General features: G+C 35.5%; 1 protein-coding gene across 1 annotated transcript in view; it reads left to right on the top strand.

Annotated features, from left to right (window-relative positions):
* Positions 1-6,094, top strand: part of TTC39B (Tetratricopeptide repeat protein 39B) — a 138,209-nt gene extending 132,115 nt beyond the window's left edge. Inside the window, exon 18 of the mRNA XM_051217258.1 lies at positions 5,270-6,094. The gene's annotated coding sequence lies outside the window, so the exon portion shown is untranslated. The remainder of the gene's footprint in view (positions 1-5,269) is intronic.
* Positions 6,095-9,012: the final 2,918 nt, after the last annotated feature.

Here is a 9,012-nt window from a genome sequence, read left to right as displayed (position 1 = left end):
TAAGTGAGATCTCATTTTCGAGCAACGTTTTCTTTCTAACTTCTGATGACTTCAATTGTTATTTATTTGTTTATTTGAACACATAAATATTGGTACAAGGAGGCACTGAATAAATATGTCCCTCATACAAGTCACTTGATTTGTGTGTGTCGGCTGTAATACTTCCCAGTTGCCCAAAACAAAGCAGGGCTACATCCAGAGTCTTTGATCTAATGATTTAATCCGCAAGACAATGGAGCAATGTATGGTAATCGGCAACCAACGATTGATTCATACGCTATTTGTTCCACCAGGATCCTGGATCCCATATACACCGATGGTTTGAAATCAAGGTTTTACAACTCCTCTAGCTGAATCCTTCGTGTGCACTTGCCCGGTTAAAGCTCCGAACATCCATTTTTCGTCCTCACAATTTCGTAAAGAACACTGGTACTCTAAGAAGGCAGTGAGTTGAACTTTCCTGTCAGTGTCTGTATACGCGTGGCCATGTGAGGGCATTTAGAGAAAGGAGCTTACTCTCCTCACTCTCAGCCGTATCAGGGTTGAGATGATCAATTAGAATAAAGATAAAACTACGTGTAACTTCATTGTTAACTCCTTTAAACACATTTTTCATTAAATTTTAGTTAGATACTGTTATTGATCTATTACTAATTACAGTTTCAATAGTGACTAATGCAATTTGACTAATTGTATCACAATGTAACAGCAAAGATGATGTTAATTCTGATTCTACAGTCCAATGGGAAAGATGATAGACTAATTAATAAGTCATTTACTTTAAGTGATGACTAGTATTCATAGTGACTGATGAATGAGATTATTTATGCAAGATGTAATTGGAGAAAGTCTCAGTTTGAGCTAATATATTATGTTTCAATGGTTAACATCATGAGTCAGTTGAAGCTAGACCACCATGGAAAACCTGGAAGCACTGGATGGCCGTTTCGTCCTATTGTGGGACTCCTCAGCAGTGCGCATCCATGACCTACTGGGTAAAACCAGTAAGTCCTGAGTTCGAATCTCTCTGGTGATCTAGCTTCAAATGGCTCATGATCTTAACCATTGAAATTACTTTAATCTCTACAAAACCCATCTGATACTAATATATTATGTAACATTTTTCCATAGAATGTAATATTTCAACCACTATTTCTATTGAATATCTATTTAAAACCTTATTTCTATTGGTTATCCGAGGTCAAGACCTCATGATGTCATGCTGTAATCACAAAACTACTTAAAGAGTATCAAATTCATTCCACGTTTAACATTGATACAGCAAGACTATAATGTATGAACAAACCAATCAGATTTAAGATAATGAGTCTTTGATTTTGGCGCGAAATTCATTCATCCATTTGGCTAAATAATGTTTTGACATTTAAGCTAATATAAATTTGTGATGAAAACTCGTAAATCTTATTGTTAATTCTAACTATCAACTTTCAATCATATTTTGACGGAGTTTTGTTCTCGCAGATGGATGGTTTGGTCATGGAGCTTTCATCGTTCTTCTGAACGACATCATCAGCACAAACTTCAGATAGAAGTGAAGTGTTCAAATTTCTCCATATACGTTACACAGCTTGTTCTATACACCTCGATGTTGATTGGTTCTTATTGACCTTAAATTTTCATTGTTTACTTCTTTGTTTTGGTTGTGTCTCCTAAACCATCCAACTCAAAGAACAAAACTTCATCAAAATCATTCACCTGAGGTACAAATGTTCTCCACTACTTTCAACCATAATTCATATTCTATCAAACTGTTTTATAACCCTAATTTAAATCTAGTAACTAGGTAGATACACTCCAAGTCATTTTGGTGTTATTTATAAATCGTTCATAAATGATAGTCTCACCTAATGATATTCAAGTTTCATATTTTATTTCTTCTTTTAGAAGTTATAAAAATTATCATTTAGAATCAAGATTACACTTTCGTATTCATGAAATGGATACACGACTTAAAGAGAATAAACGTAAACTATCTACTGTCACAATACATCAAGAACAACAATCTCCTATTATGAAAAAGCTGGCAGTGAATACTTTCTTACATCACCAAGTATCTTTTCTAATAATAGTAATAATAATAATAATAGTGATAATAAATCAATATCATCGTTTAAATCAGTTGATATTCCTGCAAATTATTCATCATTAACATCAACATCAGAATCGTTAACAGTGCCGTCATCATCATCATCATCATCAACAATAACAACAACAACAACAACCAAAGTGAAGGGTGCTTTATCGGCAAGAAATTTATCGCATTCAAAAATAGTAGTGTTGAAACATTGTCTTTATCATCCGATGCTAGACGTTTATTCGATGAAGATGATTTAGACGATGATGAAACATTCATTATGGATTATATACAAGATGAATAGATTTACTGGTAATATACTTTTGCCATGGTAAGTCAATGAGCGTTTATCTTACACTATGGACTAACCTGCGTTAGTTGACCATCGTACACTAGGAAGTACTGGAGAGGTGTTGTATATTGGTAAAGAACCGACAAACAGTTCTCATCCATGACCCTGTCAAGCATTGAACCTAAGACCTGCGGATCTCACATTGAGTGCTTAACTATTAGATCACGTAGCCGATATCCAACGATTTACATTTTTGACTTTAATTGATTCACGACATTACAAAACCATCATCTTCCAATGATATTGGTAGGCGACCGTCGCACATCTGAAATGGTTGGGCGCCGAAAAGTACCTGTTGAAATTAGTCACTAGTGAGGATATAGCCAATGTAGTGGATTTGTTCTTCCTAATTTTTGATGATTTCCTTGCTAATATTATTCTTTAATATACACTATAATTGAAAAGATGATAGTATTTAGGAGGAAAATGTTATATCTAAGAGGCTAATATGCATGCGCACAATTTAGCGTCTTATTATTGTATTTGACTGCCAACTTTGAGAACCATAAGAAGCGTGAGTTGATGATCTTACACGAGATTGAGGTGGAGATTCTCAAGTATCGCAAGGAGCACAACACTTTTAAGCTAATGATCCAGAATTCGACGGTTAATGCTTTCAAATTCATTCAATCCCTGAACATAAAAATACTTCATGATGTCTTGTAACTCCTCAGTAGTACGCACCAATGATTTCGTACACAGTACTGAATCTGAGAATTTCTGGTCTACTGGTAAGACAGGGATTTTGAAAATGCACAGTGTTGAATAACGAATGAAAAGTTATGTACTTTATTTGTCAGGTTCAATCATATTTTGGGCGTTGTAGGTGCTTATTGTCGTATAGTCGAATTAGAGTATACTGTGTCTAGCATCAGATGACTGCAGTTCTAGATCTAGCCATCATGCTGGTTCTTTGTAAAATAAAACCCATATCACTAAGTGCCATGGTCAAATACACTAACATCGAACTATTTAAAATGTTTCCTTATTTAAAATCATAAATTGATACTAGCCGAACTACCGTCGAAAACTTGGAAGAGATAGACGGCCACCTGATCATAGTACGGCACTCCTCAGTAGTGCGTACTCATGACCTTCAAGTTCCTTGCGCGGACGCTGGACCTATAAACTACTGAACCAGTATCCAATGGTGTTAATGTCCAACTCAAATCACTTCACAATATTCTGCGACTATCTTTTATTACCTGCAATAAATAACCGTATCACACTCAGCATCGTTGAACTCTACTAGTCACTGCATCTTACTAGAATTTTAAGAGTTTCATCTTGAAGCTAGAAACTAATGAGCACATAATTATTAATTAGTATATAGGGATTTGTGAAGATTGTAGACTTATTATTAGTTTTAATCATTATATGATTTTAGTTAGACCATTATTTATAAACTATAAGCACAGGATAATCGTTTCGTCCTAGTATAATGGAAGTGGATGGGCTCTTCAACAATACACTTCGAGAATTTTGAATGCACAATAAAAAGTACTAACACTTATCTCTATATTTTATACGAATATTCGTCAAGATGAGAACGAACATTTTGACAGCAATTGAGCGCCGAGTATAGAGAAGTCATTATATGTGAAAGTTGTATTTGAAGTATTCTCAGCGATTGAAATTTAACTAATTCCAACGTTTCGTCCAGCTAACTTGTCTGGACTTCTTCAGGGTGGAATAATCAAAATCAAAATTATCAAAGAAATATATAGATTTTAACAATCAGGATTATACTGTGTTAAACCAATCATATTTGGGTGTTGATTTTTGTAAAATAGGATAAAATGAGTCAGTTGACTACAAATCATGTGAAGAATTCAACTACATGGAAATATCAGAATGGGTTTTGTGGAGATTTTAGAAATTTCACAGATTGAAATCATGAGTCAGTTGAAGCTAGACCACCATTGACGGCCGTTTCGTCCTAGTATGGGACTCCTCAGCAGTGCGCATCCACGATCCCGCACCACGCGGGGCTCGAACCCAGGACCTACTGGCTTCGCGCGCGAGCACTTAACCAGCTAGACCACTGAGCCGGCATCCAACGGTGTTAATGTCTAACTTCAACCAATCCACGAAGTTGCGCTACCGTACACCATTGTCTTCAGTGAGTTCCTATCTCACAACAGACATGGAAATACTTAACTGAGTAACCAAGTTGTATATGTGTGTGTGTGAGTGTGTAGGTATGTATGTATGTGTGAGAGATTGATATGAAGGAATAAATAAAGTTCAAGTTCAAGGATGAAAAACTTGATAATGAAACATCGATGTACATGTCAAAACCTAAATTGTACTTTTTAAAAAACTCATTCAGTTCTTTCAATAATAATAACGATGTATGTAATATGAAAAAACAGGTTTAAACAAGAGATAAGTTCCAAATTTACTTGTCAAACGAAAATTTGCCAGGTAGTTGCCAGATGAATACCATCTTTTCAGTTTAGGCTGTTCTTGTTCGCCCATATATGCAGCGTTTCTGCCGTCAATCTTTCTTTATGGGTGCTAAAACCTTTCTGAAGTATTTTGGTCCTGTTTCTGACGCATGTAACGCTATCGCTGACATATTTTCAAGTTTCTTTAAATCAACCGAGGATTTTAGAACATTTTTCAAGCATTGTTTGTGTTCCTTCAATCTTACATTCAATTGCCTGGATGTTTCTTCAACATAGGTAGCATTACAGTCATGATAGTGAATCTCATGCACAATGTTCTGTTGTTCATCCTTTGCTAACTAACACTTATCTCTATAATTTATATCATTTCACATGTATTATTTTCTAATCAACTATTCTATTCTATTACAGATTTACTCATTATATACATTGTATAAGAAAACAATTATCCTGATAGAAGAGAATTGAAAAGAAATTTTTGTTTGTTTATTTTTTCAACAACAACAAGAAAACCCCCCCCCATAAAAAAAAATAATCAAGAATACAAAATTTAATAAAATTCCAATTCATGCACAATTATTTTTTTTCTTTTTTTTGAATTGAAATCTAAAACAGATTGTTTATTGTTACTATGGTTACTATCACCACCACCACCACTAGTACTACTGCTGCTACGACTACTAATATCATTTATATCAGTAGTAGTAGTAGTAGTAGTAGTTATTTTTCGTCTTCAAATATCTACATGATACTGTCTTGTTACTTATTTTTATTTGCATACATTATTAAATTAAACTTTCTTTGGTTTGTGTTATTATTTTTGTAAGAATTGAGTATAGTTAATGCGTGCAATTCTATACATACATACATACATAAACAGATACCTATAACCCATATACATTTCAATCATGATAACCAATTCAATTTCTTCCATGATATAAAGAAAGGAAACAGAAAGAAAGAACTGACTTGTTGCTGTGGTTGTTGTTGTTGTTGTTGTTGACAGTTTAATCTTTTATTCAACTCTTGTTGTGGTTTACTTTACGAATCTAAATGTAAATAGAATTTTGTTGATTACTCGGTTTGATATTTTGTGTCTGGTATTATGATGTTTATTTTGTTTGTTTGTTTTTTTCAAAATGAAAAGTCTTCCTAAATGACAATTTTCCAGAAAAGAAAATGCACATAAATATTGTAATAATGATGATAATATTAATACTACTTATTTCTTATACATACTACTTATTTACTTGTATCTTTTCATTGATGTTTAAGACTACAATTGATCAGTCTCTTATTGAGATAGGTGCATCTTGTGTGGATTGCCTCGACATTACCTTAAGTCACAAACTTTGTGAGCAATGATAGATATTGGCTAGTAGTTGGGATATAAGACACGTGTTTCGTCCTGTTTGGGATTCGTCAGATGGATGTACCTACATCTCAGAGGTGATTTTCACTTCGGGACTCAAACCCACCAGTGTTCGCTTCGAACCCCGTCACATTCTCCACTTAGCTACTGAGTCCTTATAGCCATTTGCATTTACAATGGAGTGAAGATTAAATTTACTTGCCATTGTTATTTAGGACTGCAACTGATCGGTCTCTTATTGGCATATGTGCATGCTGTGTGGATTGCCTCAAGTCACAAGCTTTTTGAGCAAAGATAGGTAGGGGATAGCAGTGGAATACAGGACGCGTGCTTCATCTTCCCATTGATATTTAGGATGCGCGTTTCGTCCTATTTGGGACTCGCCAGCCGGATGTACCTAGTTATTATCAATTCCTAAATTATATGGGAGGTACTTCATATAACTCATGAAAAATACTTCCTGATTTTCGAAAATAAAATGACTGTAATGGATGATTGGTTTAGTAAGGAAAGTGATTATTATTGTCTATACGAATATTACACAGATATATAAATAATAAAAACAAATTATCACATGGTTGTTCCCCATTCTGAGATAGATACTTGTATAGATTTTGATCATCTTCCTAGTGTGAATACACATTGTTGATGAGTTATGTACTAAGACAAGGCAGATATTCAATGATTCCTAATTAACCAAAATTGTTTAACTATGATCAATTCTGCGCAAACCTTTTAAGTTAATAAACTCATCTTTCATTTCGACAGTCAACTATTTCAATGTTCCAAACGATTTCAAATACATCTCTACCGGTAAATAACTCTTTGAAAGGAATAACTCAGTGCAGTTAACATTTATGCTAAGTTTGTTACACTTAACGAACCTAATCAACTGAATGTCCCTAGTCAACCATCTTGATTTTCCATCAGTGTAGCTACTAAACTGAAGTAGTAGTTCGAATTCCTTATCGGACACTTGCTTTTTAAGTTCTATAATACTACAAAGCTTGATTGAAGAACATTAGAACTGAAAGCAGAAGTTTAAGATTCTATGGTGAAGTTCCAGTGCAAACTATACTGGAATGTGGAAAAAGTAGGACGTTCCCTTCAGACAACCAGGATTTGCAGCAATTTTGCGTTCCTAAAAATGGGAGGTTACGGAAGACCGATCCCAAAAATAGCATACCTTAGTTCGCCACACACATCTTCATCGCCGGCGACCAGGTCTACAAAATACGGAGTCAGCCCTTCAAGAACTCACAAAATGTCCGTAGGTAACCAATCTCAAGCAATTATCCCCACGATTATGCTGTCACTAACTTCACTAGTGATCTACCTTTGTCAGGTCCATCCAAAAGTATTCTTCCATATTGTGAGAAACTGTTCATACAATTCTAACAGAGCACGATAGTATGGCTTTAACATTGCACCACTTATTTCCGTTTCAGTAGTTAACTAGTATCTCTAACTGTAACACATAAATTGTGAGGCATACATAACTACATAAAAAAACGAACAATGCAGTGTGTTAAGATATCACTTTGTTTACTGAACTGTGACTGATCACCTATAAGAAATAAGTTAAGTATATAAACAAAAATTACTAACACCCTAATTCATGATATGTTCTTTATTAATTACTCTTAAATGTGTAACAAACAACTATAAACTCTTTTCGATGGTGTGTTGTTTACGAAGTTGTGAAGACGAAAAGCGAATGTCCGGCACTTTAACCAGGTTAATGCACAAGGAGAGTCAACCTAGGGAGTTGAAAAACCCTGATTCCAAACCAATGGTGTATATCAGTTCCAGTATCTTGAAGGAACAAATTGCGCATGAACCTATTATTGATCACCGGCTAACATGAAACTGCATCTCCATATGTTTCTCCACTGCCTTATGGATTAGAACTTTAGGTTGAAGACTCGGGGGAAGGTGGCCCTCTAAGAAAACCACCTGCTTTGGTTTGGGCAATCGAGCAGTATCCTAGCCCTCGCACAAATCGAACGATTTATGTGGAGCATATCTATTTGATGCCTCCTTGTCAGTCAGCTACAACGTAGGACCAGGCACATATATGCATCGGTCCAAGCTGCCATACCTCATTAACACAACAAGATGGACACCGGACTCATAAAAGTAGTTAATTCAGAGGTGGTAATATATAAAAGAAAGATTGCATATAAGGACATAGTACAGGAAGAAAGATTTAGTACGTAGAAAGAAAGATATGAAGCGATTTTAATCTCTTAGTTTAAGGGAAGACAGTGAGTGTATACACCGACGCCATTGTGATCGATTCTGAGCCATGTCACCAAGAGTCTCCAACCATTGGTTACGAAAGTCACGCGGACCTCAACTAAGTAGTCTGCATCTCCTAACATGGCTCAGATTAGAAGTTAGTGACAACAAGCACTGATGCCACGTTTTGGTTTGGCCGCCCCTTACTTTCTTCCATCCATCTCCAAGCACCGGTTAGCATTGCACGTCTTGGTAATCGGTGTTCAGGCATACGTAACACGTGGCCCAACCATCTCAGTCGATGAAGATTCACAACCTCATCAACTGACTTACCATCATTCCCTAATACCCTTCGCCTAACCTCACTATTACTAACCTGGTGATCCCAGCAGACGCCAGCAATATCTCGGAGGCATTTGTAGTCAAATACTAGTAGCATAAGAGTATCTTCGACTCTTAATGGCCATGTTTCGCATCCGTAAAGTAAAACAGAACGAACTGCCTCCTTGTACCAATGTTTATGTGTTTAAATAAATAAAAT

This window comes from Schistosoma haematobium, chromosome 5 (assembly GCF_000699445.3).
Source record: "Schistosoma haematobium chromosome 5, whole genome shotgun sequence".
Lineage (NCBI taxonomy): Eukaryota > Metazoa > Platyhelminthes > Trematoda > Strigeidida > Schistosomatidae > Schistosoma > Schistosoma haematobium.
The sequence above is the reverse complement of the archived record's forward strand: the minus strand, read 5'-3'. Positions and strand labels throughout refer to the sequence as shown.